This window comes from Palaemon carinicauda, chromosome 1 (assembly GCF_036898095.1).
Source record: "Palaemon carinicauda isolate YSFRI2023 chromosome 1, ASM3689809v2, whole genome shotgun sequence".
Taxonomy (NCBI): Eukaryota; Metazoa; Arthropoda; class Malacostraca; order Decapoda; family Palaemonidae; genus Palaemon; species Palaemon carinicauda.
In genome coordinates this window covers 236,947,542-236,969,979 of record NC_090725.1, presented here as the reverse complement: position 1 = coordinate 236,969,979, position 22,438 = coordinate 236,947,542, and the positions used below count along the sequence as shown (strand labels likewise).

The following is a 22,438-nucleotide window of genomic DNA, read 5'->3' as shown; positions in this document are numbered from 1 at the left end:
TTTATATATATATATATATATATATATATATATATATATATATATGTGTGTGTGTGTGTGTGTGTGTGTGTGTGTGTGTGTGTGTGTGTGTACATAGAAGCACATATGCCTACATAACACTATATATTACTAATCTTCATAAATAGATATTTTCATGTTTGGGAAAAATTGAATAAAGAATAAAGGAATTTATATCAAATATACACTATGAAATGAAACTTATGGCAACCTATTCAACAAGAAAAGTGGGGGTTATTATGTCTTCAAGCAACGGAAATTAAACACGCGAGATTAAGGTTTAGATAGATGACTTAATACATGAAATTCAAGGACCGGGGCCAGGATTCCATTCAGCAACAAGGTGCAACTGGAGAAAACACTATCATTTGCACTGATGACCCTACAACCTACGGCGATCTCCAGGATGTGGGATCATTGAATATAAGGTCACCGGACAGCTCGTGAGAGTCATGACACTTTATGCAGTACATTGTAATAATTATCATTATTATTATTATTATTATTATTATTATTATTATTATTATTATTATTATTACTTGCTAAGCTACAACCCTAGTTGGAAAAGCAAGATGCTATAAGCCAAGGGGCTGCAACAGGGAAACTAGCCCAGTAAGAAAAGGAAACAAGGAAATAAGAGAATTAATTAATTAATATAAAATATTCAAGAACAGTAACAACAATTGAAATATTTCATATATAAACTATGAAAACTTCAACGAAATAAGAGGAAGAGAAATATAATAGAATATTGTACCTAAGTGAGGCCCTTTGAGTCACTAGGTGTAGGAGGAGTTGATGATGATGATGATGATGATGATGATGATGAGTGTATCCTCAAGCAAGAGAACTCTAACCCAAGACAGAGGAAGACCAAGGTACAGAGGCTATGGTACTACCCAAGACTAGAGAAGAATGGTTGGATTTTGGAGTGCCCTCCTAGAAGAACTGCTTACCATATCTAAAGTGTCTCTTCTACCCTTAGCAAGAGGAAAGTAGCCACTGAACAATTAGTGCTGTAGTTAACCCCTTGGGTGAAGAAAAATTGTTTGGTAATCTCAGCGTTGTTAGGTGTATGAGGACAGAGGAGTATATGTAAAGAATATGCCAGACTATTCGGTGTATATGTAGGCAAAGGGAAAATGAACCGTAATCAGAGAGAAGAATCCCATATAGTTCTGTCTAACCAGTCAAAGGACCCAGCGGTAGTATTTCAACGGGTGGCTGGTGCCCTGGCCAACCTACTACCAATAAAATCATGAAATCATTCTACAGCCTCCTGATTATGACTGCACATATTATTCAATTAACTACATAACACATTGGCTGGCGTCTAGATTCTCCATTCTTTCCATAAGAGAAAAAAGTAATCCAAGCTACAAGATGATATCTCTTGCAGCTGGTATTGCCTATTCTCTGCTTGCGAGTGCATTACTAGAGAGGGGATTGAATGCAAACAGCATTCACACTTGTTGCTAGAGTCATAAAAGGTTTATAGATGAATCAGACACATTCCGTCTTCCAGAGGTACCAGAATGCCGTTCTGGAAGAATATAAATTTGTCTAACTGGTTGTCAACACTTACATGACGGAGAGAGAGAGAGAGAGAGAGAGAGAGAGAGAGAGAGAGGAGAGAGAGAGAGAGAGAGAGAGAGATTATACGCTAATCATGGCATTGCCTTTAGAAGGCAAATGCAAAAGTGAGGATAAAAGAGGCCTGATGTGGATTTTCTTTACAGATAAGTAGGGTAGCAGTTTCTTCCGTGTCAAATACATGTAAAAGTTTCATAATTTCTATAATGATGTGATGAAATAGGAAATATGAACCACTCAAACTGTAAATTGAATAACATTGAAGGCTCGAAATAGAGCATGAAAATACGAAATGAAAAGTAATGAGTTTAAGGACCAGTTTGTTTAAATCAGACGTGTTTGGTGTACATATAAACTGCAACTTGAAAAAGCTCCTAACAGAAGTGCTGAAACGGAGAGGAAAAGACTGGAGTTAGAAAAGATCTCCAAATAGGTAGTGTTTATCCATGTGTTATATATATATATATATATATATATATATATATATATATATATATATATATATATACACACATACATACATACATACATATATAATCAAATCTCGGGTAGGGGAGAGAGAGTGCAGTCATACTCTGGTGATAAGGTGTGCGTGTGTGCGCCTAGCCATCTAAACTTTTACCAGTAATTTTTGACGGGTCATGCACACTAGTCACACACACACACACAAATGTATATATATATATATATATATATATATATATATATATATATACATATATATATATATATATATATATATATATATATATATGTGTGTGTGTGTGTGTGTATGTGTGCGCGCGTGTGTGTGTAAGAAAAATGTTTCGGAATGATATAGTATTAAGGCAACCGATTTAAATAAGAACTACTGGACTATATAAGAAATTTTCAAGGAAGGATTTCCAGGAAAGGCACAATTCACGAGACAGAGCGAACAAGGAGGCGGCATTATGCTTTGAATGAGATTAGCGATCGCGTTGCTCTTCTCCCAGCCTCCAAATGCGGAAGTGTTCGCTGCAATGTTCATGATTTCACGCAGTGTGCGAAACAAGCAAATGAGACACAGGACAATTTACCATTCCTCTTTCCACTATTCCAGTATTTCAACAAACTTTGATAAATGTAACAGAGGGATTATTTCATCAAGGGAGTTTGTTGTTAAAGGACAGCACCAGATTTAAGAGTCATTTTTGGCCACAACTACTCGGCGCAATAACCAAATAATGAGTGACTGAACACGATATATATATATATATATATATATATATATATATATATATATATATTGAAGTTTAGATTCTCTCTCCCAGTTTTTACATGAAGTCATAAATGATAGAATTATCCAGATATTTCCAAGGATTCCACATTATTCTATTCTAACCCTGAGATTGTCAGATTTGACACTGTAGCTGACCTCAACATTTTGTGGCGTCACAGAAGGCAAAAGTTCGCCTTGCTTAAGCAGGGATATTCCCCGATCTAGAGGTATTTACTCTCTCTCTCTCTCTCTCTCTCTCTCTCTCTCTCTCTCTCTCTCTCTCTCTCTCTCTCTCTCTCTCTCTCCCCCGAGACCTTGCAATTCTTGTTAATTTTCCCATATTTTCTAGGTTCTGTTACCTTCCATAAATTTTATTATTCTAGACATATAGCATTTAAAACATATATATTCAAAAAAATTCGCTACCAAAAGACAAATGTTACTTAACCTTCCAAATATGGATCCTATATTCAAAACCCTTTCATATCATATCTGCTTTTCTTATCGCCTCCACTTCCATACCATCAGGTTCAAATTTTTCTTTCCATAAAGAAAAAAAATAAATAATGAAAACAGAAGTGGAAATTCGAAGCTATCGCGGTCTTCATCCAGATCGTAATCAAGATTATGATTCCGGGAGATAAACTACCGGGTACACACCTAATAATATCTCTTTCCCAAGAGGACCTCTACTTTTTGTCTGTCTATCTGTGCGATGTGTGACCCGTATCAAGGCTTTGAGGGCGTTCTATTTCCCAGTGGCAATGACCTTTGACCTTGGAGATCCTTTAGGACATGCCTTACATACAAAAAACTAAAGGATCTTATCTTTACCGTTAGTAGTCCTTCAGATTTAACACAAGCATTTCGTGAACATACAAATATGCATGCATATATACATATACATACATACATACATACACACACACACACACACACACACACACACATATATATATATATATATATATATATATATATATATATATATATATATATATATATATATATATATCAGCAATTTACGTCATGAAAGCTAGAATTACTTTTCCAATGCATAGAAAAAAAAAGATCTAAAACATCACGTATTTTATTTATAGTTTCAGGAGGGAGTAACTGAACCACTTTCCATAAAGTATATAAGTATATAGTAATTTCATTTTTACATCAAAACTTATGAAATTATAAACATGAATGGTGCCATTAACTTATAAGCTTAGCGCGTGCAGTCATATCAAATCTATCTGAAACACAATAATATCAAGTAAGTCTCAAAATATACTGTATATGAGGGCATTATTCTGAAGCTGCGTTTGCCACAGATGTAAAGATAACCATAAACATTTAAAATCGTACAATTCCGAAGCTATGAAAAAAAGTAATACAAATAAAAGATTAAAAATAAAAAAAAACTCTTAAAAGATACTTCTCTTCTTAAATACTGTTTGGTTTCAATGCCATTTGCAGTTCAGGTAAGAATATGGCTTTGGGGCTTGAAGTGACGCCAGAAAGACTGGCGCGTTTCCAGTACTTTCCAAGTGGTACAGTTTTTGCAATAGGTTAATATCTACCATTTCAGTAAAGTCGTGAGAAACGGCCCCGCGCAAAACTCATGGTACCCAATTGTGCTTTGTAAATGTCCTTTTGCACGAGTCAAGCTGTTGACACTCGATGCGAGAACAGATACAGGGTAGAACGCCCTGGATGGAGACGATGTCATGGAGAAAATTTCTCAAAAAAAATTATGTGGAATGAGATGAGGACCACAAGGAATAAAGACGATGGGAGAAAAAAACAGAAAATTAATAATGTGGGAGAAACGAGAATAGATTTGAAAGGTATGAGAATGAAATTAATCAAGTTTAAAGAATAAGGCCCGGTGGAAGATGGAGTAGGTAGGGAGTGGGGGAGGTGATCCATGTTTTCCTTGTGACTACTAACCTTACCGTGGACCTCTCATGTGACGTAATATATGATCATCTACAAGCAACTTCCTGTAACATTTAACGGCCTTCGAGTGGTTCATACACTGACAATCCTCAAAATTGAACTGACAGAATGAAACAAAAATAAAATCTTCGTTCATCATCTTCAAAGCTTTAAAGCAAGAACTTGAGCATTTTTTGTTACCCAAATGGAGTATGATACATAAAAACTAGTAATAAAAAAAAATATGTGGAGACAGATTGGTCGTTGTTTTCTCTAGGTAATACCAAACTTCCTGGAAACAAAACCACTAAGGAAATGGCATGAGAAAGTTGCATGGCTTGTCTGACCAAGGAACAGAGAACAGCAGACTTGCACTTTCATGTCATCTAAATACTTAAAGAATCAAGAAGAAAAAATTAAATCAGCAAAGATACTGCATACTAATATCTAGTTTATCTCAACATTTTCTGATGTGAACAATGTAATCAAAATTTTCTTGACTCACATAAACTTCTGAGTAACAAACTTCGTCATATTTGTATTTTCGTCTTTGGTAGAATTTTTTATGGATTAAATTTTACTTCTGAAGGAAGCAAAAACCATCCTCTATCTTTTTTAAGACAACATTGCCTGCTTATAGAAATAAAAATAATAATAATAATAATAATAATAATAATAATAATAATAATAATAAAGTTAATGATGCTCGTGATAATACTGCCAATAGCATAAAAATAAAAGCAGTAAGATTATCTTGCAAATAATTCCTGACAAAATGGTTAGAAAAATACTGCGTACCAAAAAATACATAGATGGCCAACGAACGAGTCCAAGTGACTGATTTTGCAAGGAAGTGATTGTATGGACCAGTCCTGCCTAATTTTACATACGAGTGGACCTGGCACATGAAAAGGCAAACAGAACTAGGGCTGCTCCTACACACATCTACGTATGTCGTTGGCATTTCATTGCGTATAATCATTATCCAGATCGTGCTTTTTACAAGCACAGACTACATTTCATATGTGAATAACCAAGGACAAAGAGAAGAGATAATCCCATTTGAAAGGTCAAAGGATATGTGCTCGCGAAGTAGATGTTTCAAATTCAATACTAGAACAATAATTTATTAAGTCTGTTCTTTATACTTCATAGAATACAATAGTTTTCAGTGGAATGTATCGGATTAATTAATTTAAAAATTGCAAATACAAATAATGCGTATTCATAAGACACTTAAAAATACTGTTGTCCTGATCATTAGATTTCTTCAAGAACTAAATTAATTGAAGGGAAATTTACGCACTATTGCCCTCCAACGGGACAATTCTTTAATGTTTTTCTTTACATATTCAACTCTCAGATTCCTAGTGACGTCATAAAGCCTCTAAATGCGTAACAATGAGTTTGCGTTGGCAGTTCCAAACTATTTGCCAGATATTTCTGGTGCTACCCAGACACAAGGACTTTACAAGATGGGGGAATGGGTAGTGGCTCAGGGGATAGGTGAGATGGGGGACAGGGAATCATACAGACTCTGATCTAATGATACAACGCATTTTCAATCGGACTTCAACTACTTTGGTACTTCCTCTGCATAGACAGGAAACATGGCAGGGAGAGATGCATTTCCTCCTGCCTTTTCATCTCCCTCTTCCGCCCGCATTCCCTACCGAGATCTCTCTTCCTTAGACCTCTGTATGTCGAGCAGATTTGGCCCTTTCACTTCAACTGCAAAAACTTATATTAATCCTCATCCTCCGACCGAAAGAATATAATTTTCTACGAGAGAGAGAGAGAGAGAGAGAGAGAGAGAGAGAGAGAGAGAGAGAGAGAGAGAGAGAGAGAGAGAGAGAGAGAGAGAGAGAGAGAGAGAGATATTACCTATCTTTTTTATGATTTAGATGTTGTCTTACATCTTTTAGGGCAATACGTCCTTGTTTCAATCATAGTGATAACACTTTTGCCAATCACGGTTCACTAAAACAACAACAACCACAAAAACAACAACATCAGCAACTTAAATCATGTTGCACAGGGAGGCACGTGGTGGAAAGGGGATGAACAAGTAACATCGATAATTATCATTGAAGGGGATAGACGCAAAGGAAGTATGTCTCTAGTCTCTCACTCTATTTTTCTCTCTCATGGTACATTGCTTTTAAACATTAGCCACTGCACCTTTAAAAGCCCTATTCTCAGAGAGAGAGAGAGAGAGAGAGAGAGAGAGAGAGAGAGAGAGAGAGACAGAGAGAGAGAGAGAGAGAGTATATACCAAAATGTAGAAATAATCAAGATAATTATGTATGACAATATATCAAAACTCTCGTTTGTATAAGCATAGACACATTCCATTTGCAATGTTTTATATATATATATATATATATATATATATATATATATATATATATATATATATATATATATATATGATAAATTTTTTTGCACATTTTACGTGTTTTTCATATTCAAATAAGCCATATATATTTTTGATACATTAATGTCTGGATTCTCTTAACGACCTCGGGATCAGAGCCCCAGGCGGAAATCACACAAAGACAAGAGCTTGGCTCCGGCCGGGAATCGAACCCTGGTCGGCAAGCTTGTATAGACAGTGACAAGCTTGCCGACCAGGGTTCGATTCCCGGCCGGAGCCAAACTCTTGTCTTTGTGTGATTTCGCCTGGGGCTCTGATCCCGAGGTCGTTAAGAGAATCCAGACATTAATGTATCAAAAATATATATGGCTTATTTGAATATATATATATATATATATATATATATTATATACATATACATATACATATATATATACATATATTTATATATATATACACATATGTATATATATATATATATATATATATATACACATATGTATATATATATAACATTCCATTTGCAATCTTATGTGTATATATGTGTATAATATATATATAGATATATATATATATATATATATATATATATATATGGTATACATTGTAAATACATATAAAAGTGAGTCCAAATTCATTCCTTTACAAATAAAGAGTATTCTAATATAATTTATATATATATAAAAGCATGGAAAATATATACAGAAAGCAAGTTGTATCATGTACATGTACTGTACTTGTGTAAGCTCATTATAAACTGACCATAACTATTTTTGATTAGTTCATTATTCCTTAAGCAGTCGGCCATTTAACAACATTTTCTTAAACTTATACAAATCCAGAACTTTTCGTAGACGAGGTAAGTCGCCAGGACAAGACGCAGTCTCTCTTATCTGGCCAAAAAGGGAAGATTATTACATAGCGAACAGATCCGGCTTTCAACACTCTCTCTCTCTCTCTCTCTCTCTCTCTCTCTCTCTCCTCTCTCTCTCTCTCTCTCTCTCTCTTTTAAATATCCTCACTTCATGGTCAACGCGACTTACAGTTACATTAACATTAGGGCTAAAGGGGTGTGGGGGAGGGGGGGGGGGGGCAAGAGGGAGAGGTAGTGGGAATGGACTCCGAGTGGTTAGCAAGACAGTAGTTACGGGAAGTAACGTGGGCTCAGTTTGCATTCCCAATTTCCACTGACTCCCAATTTTCCACGTCAGTGGAAAATTACGGTATAGGGAGTATTTCTTACCGTAGTGTAATTCAAGTTGGTAAGAATGATGATAATTAATAATAATAATACTTTTGAAGAGTCCATATAGCAAGGAAGAATACTCAGATATCGGTAATTCTCTTTATTTCTTTAATAAAGAATAAGACTTAACTTATTTATTCGGAACAGGGAAATACATCGAAAATTGGAGAATATAAAATAAAATTAGAAAATAAACGTGGATGTTGAAGATTGGGATAAGGTACACCCGTATTAAAAACACCGGAAAATCTCGCACCTCTAAACAAAAGGAATCAAAGTCTCGGTTTGGAATGATATTTTCATACGAAGTTATATTCTAACTTAAACTTCAGATATTGAGTTTTAAATATCAAACTTTATGCATCACATATGTTTCTTTCATTTTGCTACTGTCTTGAATAGAACAATTACAATATACTTTACTTTCGGGTCTGACTTCCTGTTCCTATGACACAGGGAAACCCTACACACTACAGGACCTAAAAGATCTATTTGTCGTATACATTCTTAGGTATTTAGGGTATTACAGCGCAATCCGCGTTAATTGACGAATCAACTTTATTCAAGCACTTAGAAAACAAGATAATCTTCTGTTTCTTCTTAGAAGCTTTACTGTCTTCAATCTTTCGGATGTCTAGTGTGAGTTTGTTACATAGACTTTGAGCTGCATATTTGAAAGCTCTAGAACTTACAGTACACATACATCTTGGGTTCAATAACTTGAAACTATCTGCAACTATTCTCGTGTCGATAAGATTCGTTGGCTGCACGATGTGTAGCACTTATCTTGGATATTTTGGGAAGTCCGGTCCTGATAACTTGATAAGTTATTGCACATACCTTAAGCTCTATTCTAGCTTTAACAGGCAGCCAATGTAATTCAATTAGTATAGGAATAATTCTTTATCGGGGTGGGACAACTCTCATCAGTCTTGCTTCTCTGTTTATTATGATTTGTAATTTAAGTTGCACTTTGGGTAGATTGTAGTAAAGGGAGTTACAGTAGTCAATCTTGGTAATAACACATTTAATCACAACTTTCTTTACAGATTATTCATAGATACTTCTTTAGGTAAGTAATGCTTCTAAGGTGATATTCAGCGTTTTTCACTTTCTTATTTATTTGAGCACTGAGACAAATTACAGTAAAGTGATACACCTGAGGTCACGAACTCGACTAGATATCAAGACCGGCTTGTTATTAATGTCATTTGGATGTCACCCAAGTTTCCCTAATTTTTTTTCTTTCTGCCACCATAAACTCAGTTTTTATTTCGTTTAATTTCAGTTGTTTGACTGTCATCCATACCTTAACACTGGTTTAAAGTGTCATCTATGGAAAAGTGAAATTCAACAATTATCCGCAAATAGTTTAAACTTTACTTCATGTCGCTGTAGTACTTTTAATGGACCTATGACATAGATACAAAATAAGATTGGACCCTAGAACACTTCCCTGGTGTACCCCTCTATTTAATGGTTTATATGATGCATGTGAGTTTTTCAATTCGTACACAGCAGTTTCTATCAACCAAGTAATCTTTTAGATACTCAAAAGCTTGATCTTCAGAACCGATGGACCGTAAATCATTAAGCAGTACTAAGATGAAGTAATATTGATAGTAATATCCATGATTTCCAGCAGCTCATTTTTACAATAAAGCATATAGCTGTTTCCGTAGAATATAATCGTCTGTATGCTGACTGGTTGTCTGGTAATCCTTCAATTCTCTATTATAAGTGACTAACTAGTTCTTCAAAAATTACATACAGTATTCTAGCACTTTTTGAAATAAGGGATGGATTCGAAAAAGGTCTATATGAACGTAAATACGCTATAATAAAATAATCGATACAATTGTATTTTTGTACTGAGGGTTATTTCAAATTGACTATTGAAGTAGGAAGAAGAGGTCATTTCAAAGTCAAAGCTTTGCACAGAGCGACAACGGAAAAAATAAGAGTCGGTTCTGAAGTCAGTTATAACTGGAATTGCGTGAAAGATGACGCAATACACATCAAATAAGAAAAGAGAACCACTGGCAATGAAAAAAAGTGAGAAAAGCACAAGACCGACTCATTAAGATTCCCTGACAGATGAGAAATGGTAAGGGTAGTTCTATGTGATTGTACTGATGAACTGTATAGTAACATGTAAAGTGGATAGAAAGTGCGACATCATCTCATTGCAATGAAATTATAAGATTTAGTGCACCATGATTTTATCCAAGCACAGGCGAGATTGCATTGGTCGTTCTTTAAATCCAAGGAAAACACCTGTCAAACTGCACTACAGGGTACCAACATTTTCAAAATCTTCCGAGGTCTGGTGTGGTGGGAAGGACAAGGCGAGCATCCCAAGGTTGATGCATAGCGACTCCCGAGTTAATCTCTTCCATACTACAGTATTTCTACCTCCCTCAGGTGACAACTGCTTCAAATTAAGGACCATTCAATTCCGGCAGACCTTCTTGATTCGATAACTAAAACTAGACGTCGCGACGGATTTTTCTCCCTTCGACATATTACTGTATTGCTGCCCTTCGAAAAACCTTTCTGAAGGTCAAAGATGGATTTTCGTCAAAAAAAAAAAAAAAGCCGGAGTATAAAGAACGTTCAGCTTTTTTTTTTTAGCCTGGTCACTTGTGTTACTTGATCAGACAAAAAAAAAAAAAAAAAAAAAAAAAAAAAAAAAAAAAAAGATATAAAAACAAAGCAAAATCAGCTTAATTTTGTTCCTATTACCGCTAATAACACCGGCCATGAATCGTGATGAAAATTGTGCTGTGTGTTGTATGTTTGTGAATGGTGTGTATGCGAGTGTGTGAACTCGCGTATTTTTACATGCATCTAATTACACAAAACTGGTCTACACAATAAACCAATAAAATATTCCTTGAAAATTCATCTGAAATTGCCATAAAATAAGTGGAAAGGTCAGGTTTTAAAATAACTCAATTCTGGTTAAAACTCATTTCAATTTTCAATGAAGATAATGAAGCATGACGCGAGGAAAAAGTTTAAGGATTTTTCTTTTCTCAAGATGTTTTCCGTTTTGCTTCTGACCTTCACCTTCGAGGTTGGGGAAGTTTGCCGACGCCACCTTACAGTCCCGTAAGTCCCCACCCATTCACCTTCCTCCATCCCTTACCCCCAAATTTCCCCACAATCCCCCACAACATATTCCTCTGCAGAAGAGTGTCCCGTCAGTCTTCCTCCCCTTACCTCTTGGATATTACTTATTAGCTATTGCACCTAGGAGTGGCTTTCCCTTCCATCTGCCTTCTGTACATGTTTTCTCATCTTCGTGCTTTTCCTCTACTCTTATGAATTTCCTTTTTCCTCGCTCTCAAACCCCTCTATATCCGAGAGATATTTTCCCTCACACAGAAATAATCCCTCCCTCACCTTTATAACCTTCCTCCTTCTCCAGCTGTTAACCCTGCTCATCTTCCACCCCCTTTCCAGGACCGTCCTGCATCGCAAGCTTTTATTCCGACATTCCGTGAGTCTGAAGTTCAAGTTTTCGGTCGTAGCCCGATAGTTTTCATTAGTATCCACATCCTTTCAAGTTAGGGGATTGAGGGCCTATAGTCTTGCAAGTCCCCAGAAACCACTGCCTGGTCCTTCCTGGTTCTAACATGGGTGCCATTCATAAGTATATTTGATAGAGTCTTTAGGAAATTGTAAGATAAACATAATGACTTATCCCTCTTCCTACGACAAAACAATTTCCACTTTTCCTTATCTGTCAGTGTCACCTGGCCACATAAGTGCGGAAATAATAGGAAAAACAGTAAAGAAAAATCAAGAGATTTCATGGTTTCCGCAGATCAGGAAACAGTAATGGAAGACGGGCTTACCAAAACAGACGAGGAAATGGCAGATCAATTGAGGACGCTTTGTAAAGCAATGAGGAAATAATAAAAGGAACAATAGAGAATGACATTAAAGAAATAATGATAAATTAAGAATTTTTTTTCAGAGATATCTGATAATTTCTAAGAACTGAATAGGAAATACGAAAAAGATTGAGTGATTGGTGTAAGAAAAGAAAATGACTTTAACAATAGAGTGAGGTGAAAAGTAGGTAGTAGATTGGCCAGAGCACCAGCAGTCCGTTGAGATACTACCGCTAGAGAGTTATGGGGGTCATTTGACTGGCCAGACAGTACTACATTGGATCCTTCCCTTTTGGCTACGGTTCACTTTCCCTTTGCATACACATACATCAAATAGCCTGGCCTATTCTTTACAGGTTCTCCTCTGTCCTCGTACACCTGACAACACTGATATTTCCAAAGAATTTTTCTTCAGCCCAAGGGGTTAACTACAGCACTGTAATTGTTCAGTAGCTACTTTCCTCCTGGTAAGGGTAGAAGAGACTCTTTAGCTATGGTAAGCAGTTCTTCTAGGAGGACACTCCAAAATCAAACCATTGTTCTCTAGTTTTGGGTAGTGCCATAGCCTCTGTACCATGGCCTTCCAATGTCTTGGGTTAGGGTTCTCTTGCTTGAGGGTACGCTCGGGCACACTATTCTATCTAATTTCTATTCCTCTTGTTTTGTTAGTTTTTATACTTTATATAGGTAATATTTATTTCAATGTTGTTACTGTCCTTAAAAATATTTTATTTTTTCCTTGTTTCTTGTTTCCTTTCTTCACTGGGCTATTTTCCTTGTTGGGGCCCCTGGGCTTAGAGCATCCTGCTTTTCCAACTAGGGTTTCAGTTTAATAATAATAATAATAATAATAATAATAATAATAATAATAATAATAATAAATAATAATATCATACTTTACATAGGGAGAGAAAATAAAGAGTGAGAATCTAATTATGCATCCACAAACATTTGCTCCTTAGAAATTTATGATTTCAAAGTTTTTTATAACATTCCATTCTGTGTGAGAAAATTTGGTTAATTAGAAATAAAGGGGGTTTGCTTAAAAAGTTTGTTTTAATAATAATAATAATAATAATAATAATAATAATAATAATTAATAATAGTAAATATAAATTGGAAAATGAAGATACGAAAATAAAAAAATAAATCACAGCCAGAATAGACAAGAAAATAAAACGGTAAGTCTACAATTGATAGTCTTGCTTAAATACACAAGTAGTCTGTCAAATGACGTAAACCCTTAAGCAAAATATGCACGAGTTACTCTTTAACAAAAACAAGTAAAAAATGATGAATGAATTACAAAGAGGAAGTATGAGTTGTGGTGAAATTTATCTAGGCTGTTTAGTGACCTTTATCGAATGTTGATGGTAAATATTCACGGTAACAAAAAAGTTCAAGATGTAATAATGTAAAGTAGGATAGCGGGAATATTGCATTTGTATATGTGTGTGAACAAAAAAAAAAGAGAGAGAGAGAGAGAGAGAGAGAGAGAGAGAGAGAGAGAAGAGAGAGAGAGAGAGAGAGAGAGAGAGAGAGAGAGAGAGAGAGGTCTTCTAGAAATTCGTAATTTAATTGTTCTTAATAAGAATTATTAAATCCTTTGGTTAATAATAAGTAAAATGTTTTATGTACACAGATCTTTGAAATAAAGTACATATAGAAAATAAACTAAATCGTATGTCTACAGTACAAACCAATTTTCGAAAACAAATTATTTATTAAACTTGAGTAAATACACAAAATACTCAATGTTCTGGTGACTGGATTTACGCAGAAACCCTTACAAGAGTTGATAAAACAAAACAAAACAAAAGATACAAAGAGATTCTTAGTGATCCAAGTGTTCGCAGTGTCATTCTTTTCCTTATCGCGTGCACGTCTCGAATAATCCTCACACACACACACACACACACACACACACACACACACACACACCAAGGCATTCTTATTCCCCCATCCCTCTTATTTAAATGGTATTTGGTCTTTGTTTCATCATCGCCATCATAATCATCCCCATCATTACATGCTTTCCTTTTTTCACGTCAGTGATCGTTATCGCTTTCACGATTCTCCTTTCTTATTCTTCTTCGTCTACGTCACACATAAATGCATTCAGGCAAATGAGGCTCTTGAAGGATGACACCTTAGTTTTGCTTCCAACTAAAATTACAAATAACAACTGATCTATAGGTCGCTCTCTTTCTCTTATTATGTATGTATGTATGTATGTATATATATATATATATATATATATATATATATATATATATGTGTGTGTGTGTGTGTATGTATGTATGTGTGTGTGAAAGCGAGTGGATATCGTATCACCGTGAGTATGCAAATGTAAATTGTATAAATGTACACCTAAATTTGGACCAGGGACGGTCAGCCAATGGATGTTGGGGAACATCACTGAAATCTCGAACTCCCGATCTCACAACTGTAAGTCAGGGGACGTTTCCAGTAGGCTACCGCAATCAATGCAAATCTGTCAACGCTTTACTGACTACCTGTCACGAAGTCAGAAGTCTGAACCTCCCATTCCCCTTACTTCGGTGATGTCTAGAAAAGTCATGCTTGATTTCCATCATTACACGATGTTAAATGAACTGCAATCCATTTCAAAAGATCTTCCTTGCCAGATCATCCCTTTCAAAACAGTGTGTTTTACACTATTCTTCTTGAACCATGAAATGACGCTCTATTCTTTCCTACCCTGCGGTTCAGGAAAAACTCTTTTCCGTCTTCTCTTAGAGCGAGATCGATTGGTGAGCCTCAATGCGAACTCTTTGTCCAAATACACGGAATCACAGGAAAGATGAAAGCACATCTGAGAGCATGAGGCCAAACAATAAAAATAAAACAATTGTAAAGAATCTCAAGCAGAACCCAAAAGAAAAATTCGAGTCTAACTCGAAATATACTCGGCTGATTACTCCAACCCTACTTGGCAACGAAAACGTTAATACAAATAAGTAAATAAAAAATGCTACACCATACTGAATCCCATTAATTCCCGCACAACACACAAGCAAAAGCTTAGAGCGAAGGCCACGAAAGCCGGATGAGGCAAGGGGGATGATGCATGAGCATGCACGCCATATAATATCTCTGAGGCTCTGTATCTTAATAGGTGATCTCGTCTCGAGCTGCGATAATAATGATAAGAGGGCAGGCGAGCTAGTTCACCTTGTTGTCCGATACAGCATCGCCGTCGCTAGGGACGGCGGCAGCTGCTCTTCAATCCAGTCAGTGTCTTCCGCGTTAAAGACAATCATTCTCAAGCATTGTACTCCATGACTCTTCTCTCTCTCTCTCTCTCTCTCTCTCTCTCTCTCTCTCTCTCTCTCTCTCTCTCTCTCTCTCTCTCTCTCTCTCTCCTCATACACACACACACACACACATATATATATATATATATATATATATATATATATATATATACATACACTATATATATATATATATATATATACATATATATATATATTGGAGAGAGAGAAGAGAGAGAGAGAGAGACGAGAGAGAGAGAGAGAGAGAGAGAGAGAGGAGAGAGAGAGAGAGAGAGAGATATACATGACTTCAAAGCATACATATACAAAAAGGTGGTTTTAATAAATAACAAATAAGCAAATATTCCACTCAGTATTTACAGGAATTCACTGGGCTTTCAAAGCCCATCTGGTCCCATCCTGTCCTAATAAATTTAATATTGTCACTTTTCAAATGCTATCAATTTCTAACAAATTAAATTAATGTAATTACTTGAGGAGAGGCAACAATGACATAAACAAAACTAGGTTATACACCTGGGTAAGACGAAGACTAATAAACTAAGGATACGCTTTAGGGAATAATGTAACAAAGAAAAAAGAATATAAAAAGTAAAAGTCCTGCAGGAATGAGCAACGTTCCTTATAAGGACACCTTCGGTGCAGAGTCACAAAGACTACATCCTGCAGAGACTGAGTCATTTATATCGATATGAGTCACTCAAGCGAACGATTATCAGCGAGTTACTTCGGCATATGCATGGGTCCAATTCGGTACTTTGCTTATCCCGCCTGGCATTACCGGAGTTATAGTAAATGCTCTATTAAACAGTTGTTATTTCCATTTCACAGAAATGTTATTCATACATCTGAAATAAATATCTAAGCAGGTTTGAAAATGAAAATAGCAATATAAGACACATAGGTCAACTGCTATTACTACTACTACCATTCCTTCGACTATTTATCATTATAATCGTCCCTAATATTAACAAATCTAAGTGTTTATCATCATCGTATTATCAAAATACTACATAATACGTAACGGGTAAACGTACAAACCCGACTGAATCCCTTTTCGACGTTGCCTTGCCAATTCCTTCCAGAAATGACCAGAATAGTTGGCAAGGTCTCATATTACGTCATCCATACTCGGACCTCTGATCAGAGGGATTTTCCCTGAAACGGCTGATCGCATTTTACAATGGAAGTACATCATATCATTTTTACACTTAAGAGGCTCATGACATGTATTTATTAGCAAGCGACACATTTTGGATGGTGATTGTAAGGAAAATTAAATAACCATGAATAATAATATAGATAATAATAATAATAATAATAATAATAATAATAATAATAATATAACGGGATTGGCTAGAAATGAAGATGAAAGTGATTCCTGAAATAATACAAAACATATCCGGAAAGAGTGTTGTCAGGAAATTCCATAACTGGTACAATACTCATAAAATATACACTTGCCTAATACACCAAAATCAATATTCTTATATCCAATAATAATAATGACAATATTTCTAACAATGATACAAATAATACACACTTAGTCAATTCCACTTAAATTCCCAACAAAATGTAAGTAGAAAAGAAAGCGAATCTCAGTATAGCAACCGGAAATGTTAGCTCAGAAACAGACTAACCGACAACACCTCAAGGCGGCGCCCTTCACAGCGCTACGAAAGGTTGAAGAGTCATTGACAAACCCACAGTATCACAAATCAAAAGCCATGCCGAGACATTGTAAGAAAACAACTATAATCAACCAAATAAGAACTTTAATACGCTCCTTTAAACGCATATATATATATATATAATATATATATATATATATATATATATATATATATATATATATATATATGACAGTGGTGAAGTAAAGTAAGGGAGCAAGAGAGTGCGTGCTAGATAAAGGTGAATGACAGCGTTGCGTACAGGGATTTGACGTGCTGTTGATAATAGAAAAAAGGAATAAATAGTGCTTTGGAATGACTTTCTGTGCAGGACAATTCATTCACGATACAAAAGCTAAGTATGGATGTGACAGAGATCATTATTTTGTCTTTACACTGGGGCTTTCCTTTGAGCTTGTCGAAGTTAATGAATTGATGCTGTGTGTGGGTCTGTGTGTGTGTGTGTGTTTGTGTGTGTATATATATATATATATATATATATATATATATATATATATATATATATATATGTATATATATGTATATATATGTGTGTATGCATATATATATATATTTATATATACATATATATACATATATATATATGTATGTATATATATATATATGTATATAATGTGTGTGTGTTGTAAAATAACAAGGAAAACGAATGTAGGCAATTGTGCCGTGCTATAACGAAAGGAGTTAAGAAGAGATGATCCGCTTTAGTGAAATTAATGCAGCAACACCGATTGCCGTTTCCAATCACTCAACACATTAGACCAAAGGCTAAAAAAGAACGTTACAATAAAAGGGTTAAAAACAGCTCTTTTTTATTCAACCAGGCAGGGAAAGAATCTATGCTACACATAAAATCAAGTACGACTGTTCAGGCCACCAATGTAACAGGGAAAAATAGCGCAATCGTATGTACGGTTTCACTGGAACAATAAATTACCTGAAATTCTGAAATAAAAACAATTGTAGGTCTTCACAAATATATGTTTCTGTATTTAAGAAGTGTGTCTAAGACACGGAGGCTCTACAAACAGGAAATCCGTTTCAGTTAGAAGAGGAATGAAAAATGGATCAACATCTCAAACCAATAACAAAAAGGAGACACATTAGTTGCGAGGAGGAAGATAACAATTTATAATGACAATGAAAAGAGAAACCGCAAGTTTAAACGCACATAAGTAAAAATCAGCTCCTAAAAATGGCCAAAATTGAAGAAAACGCCTATACTAATTACTCAGTATAAATTACACACTGCCTTTGTATTTAGCCTCTATGACTATCCAACCATGATGGCTAATCCCAAGCCACATACAAAGCCGTCATCCCCCAAATTCCCCCCTCCCTTCCCCATAGCCGGATCTAGCAGAAGGGGGGACGGAGGAAGGGAGGAACTCCTCCTTCCACCCACCCAGGTGACCCCAAGCAAGGACGCTGATAATACGTTCCCATAGATTTGATTTAAATTTCTCGGCCAAGTCCATTTCCTCCTTCCTATTTATTGTAAGATCCAGTGTTGTTGTTCTCTCTTTCTCTCTCTCTCTCTTTTCTCTCTCTCTCTCTCTCTCTCTCTCTCTCTCTCTCTCTCTCTCTCTCTCTCTCTCTCTCTCTCTCTCTCTCTCTAAATTTCAAAGTTTTCCCTACTAATATCGAAAGGTGAATAGTTTCTTCTTAACTATATACAATTACTGGAGTGAACTCTAAAGCCAGTTAATTTGAAATAAATTCTCCAATGACGCAAAGAACTGCCATCTCGATGCAACCCACAATGACTGTTGGAATCTACATTGTGGCAACGAAGCGACTCCATTGCTCTTTCCAGCATCATCACATCCCTTGACTTTAAATGAGATATACTGTAATGTTTTGCTTATTACTGTGATACTTAATTGCGCATACCACTGAAATGCTTCCTTCAGCGCCTGTCTACCAAAAAGTCTGCATGTTCGCGTGATATAAACAATGTAAGTAAAATAATTACATCATAGGGAATAGCGGTGAATATTATATTTCGCTATGAGCAAAAAAAATTGCACTACGTCAACTCCTCAGCTGCCTTGGATTCACTGACTAAAAAAATTGTTTTCTTTTTTCTTTTTCCTTCAGAATTAGTTCCCTGAAAATCCTTTGTAACTGATAAGTTATCCTTAAAATAATAATAATAATAATAATAATAATAATAATAATAATAATATTATTATTATTATTTACAGATGCTTGTCTTTCCCATTCCTCTACATTTATATTTTCATGAACATAAACTTGAGCCACAATCCTCCACGTTTCTGAAGAAATTTAATGTAAAATCATTTAGTAAAATTAAAAAAATAAAAATACTGACCAAAGATAAATGTCATAACTTTGGTGCACTATAACTCAAATCCAAGTATCGTGCATTAGAATTCTCCTAAAAAGGATTAATGTGAAACCATTATTGGATCCTTGGAAATGTATTTTTCTAGTCGTATTACTGATAGTAGGTAAATTTGTACCTCTATTTTGGAAATCAAGATTATTCCTGGTTATAATAATAATAATAAAAATAGTAAGTGATAGAAAAATACAGTTTCAAACTGAGTTTATGTGGTTAGAAATTCTTCTGGAAAAAAATACTTGAAATTATAAGAGGTCAATCACATACTGTTATTATCATTACTCGCTACGCTACAACCCAAGTTGGAAAAGTAAGATACTACAAGCCCATGAGATCCAACAGGGAAAATAGCCTTGTGAGGAATGGAAATAAGAATATAAATAACAATGCATAAATAAAGGATGAAAATACAAAATATAAAATCAGTAAAAACGTTTTAATAGGTATGTCATATATAAACTAAGACAAAAAGAATCAGGTCAACCTTGTTCAACATAAAAACATTCGCTGCAAGATTGAACTTCGCTACCTTTCTATAAAATCGAATCATGATAATAACAATGTCACAAAATATAGTTTTGCTGGCGTTATCATTACTCCCTTTCGCTTTTGCTACCATAACATTTTTCCCAGTCACACACCAATTTGAATATCAAAATGCTAGATACAACAACAACAGGTTTTTACTTTCCTCAAATAATTTTATTTTTATTTTATTTTTTCAAATAATTATGGTTTAATTACAACATGAACATGTTATTATTCTGGAATAGCTTTCAAATTTACCCTTTCCATGTTAATTGATAAATTCAAATCCCTAAATTTATTTTCATCTGTGTTTGCTCAAATTTAGTGAATACATATTCTGTACGTGAGTAATAATTTTCAATGTATTGGGAGTTTATAATGTCACCGGTCAATCTAAAAGACTAAGTTTCAGTATTTTTTAGTTTCTGCTGGGAATTAAGAGTAACACATTCTCATGTTGAAACAATAACAGCTTTGGAAGAAGGGGACATTTTCCTTCCTCCTGTTAGCTTCAATTCCTATGCTCTTTACCCGAGACAAATCCTACTCTTCTGCTATCTTTTATCGTTATTTCAATAAATCAAATATTCATAACGAAATTAGTATAACGACCTGTCATAAATAACGACTAAATATTTAGGTATATTTGCACGCACCTCCCTCTCACAAGGGTATGACTATTCCCCCTCCCCTTACCCAAGGGACGGGGTGAGCTGGCATGACTGTATGTGTGTGTGTGTATATATATATATATATATATATATATATATATATATATATATAAATATATATATATATATATATATATATATATATATTCTACGCATACACACACACACACACACATATTATATATATATATATATATATATATATATATATATATATATATATATATAATATAGCCAGACACTTGCTCTTTATTATATAAGGATAATCTAAGCTTTGAATTACCATTATGTTTTATTGATTATATTAAGGTTCGTATAATACGTGTTTATCACAACACATAGTTATTATTTATTGTTCTTGGTGTTTTCTTTACCGAAACTTTTATTCGTCCATATTGTTCATACTCTTTGAAGACAGTGATTTTGAACTGAACGCAAATCTATATAGTGGAACGAAAGTTCCAAGGTACCAGCTATATGTTACTGCAGCAACATCTGTCAAAATAACAAGAGATAAAACACCTTAGAATATTATGTGAAGGAAGAATTTCAGATTTTCCTTAGGGACAAAGCATTTCGTGTATGATAGTTCTACCTAACAACTGAATATATCAATTGTAAAAAATTTATCTCTTCCAGAAAAGTCAAAACAAACATGTCTGAAAAAAAAAATCCAGAAATTTTAAATGTTCGCAATAAGATTCTTTTATCATTAGTTTAATAGATAATAGTTGTTGGTGTGACCTGTCTAACCTTCTGCAATAATTATCAAGCGATCTAGCGATGCAAGCTTTTTCTGACTAGATCCCCATACAAAATTATGATATAGTTTCCTGTTCACCTTCCCTGAGGGCTCTGCTTTATCACATGACCTCAATAACTGCCAATAATTTGTAAGTTAAGTATAATAAAAAGATATCATATGTACGTAGAAGTTCAATATGTCAGTATCTATCATCCCTACCATATGTGTTGACTAGTATACGCGACCGGTAAAAAATGACAGCTAAATATCTAGATAGATATGCACACACTCAGTGTACCTCTCAGGGTAACCCCTCTCACCAGGGTATGAATACTACCCCTCCCCCTAACCGAAGGACGGGGGAAAATCAAGTAGTTACATGTCTGGCAATGCCGCTGAGCGTGACCGGAAAGATTATATATATATATATATATATATATATATATATATATATATATATATATATATATATATAATATATATATATATATATATATATATATATATATATATATATATATATCCAGACACTTGCTCTTTATTACTTAGGGGAGATGAAGCAAAGGTGTTATAAAAAAAAAAAAACTTTCAATTTCGTAACATATTCTCTTGCTTTGTTGATTTATATAAGTTGGAACCACCTGAACCCTTCTATCTCTCAATGAATTTGCCTGTAAAAATTATATCTTTTTTTATAAAGCTTTTGTTGATCGTGCAACCGCTCAGATCCAATGCGACCTTTTCATATTAAATATCTCCTTAATTTCAACAACTTATAAATAAGCTAATTCCGGCCTTCGCTGGAATAATCTGTTTACGTCTCCCCTTATACCT

At 34.8% G+C, this 22,438-nt stretch overlaps 1 protein-coding gene across 4 annotated transcripts in view; it reads right to left on the bottom strand.

Moving 5' to 3' along the window:
* Hr4 (Hormone receptor 4) overlaps positions 1–22,438 on the bottom strand; it is a 497,205-nt gene that overhangs the window by 125,589 nt on the left and 349,178 nt on the right. The gene's annotated exons all lie outside the window — the stretch shown is intronic.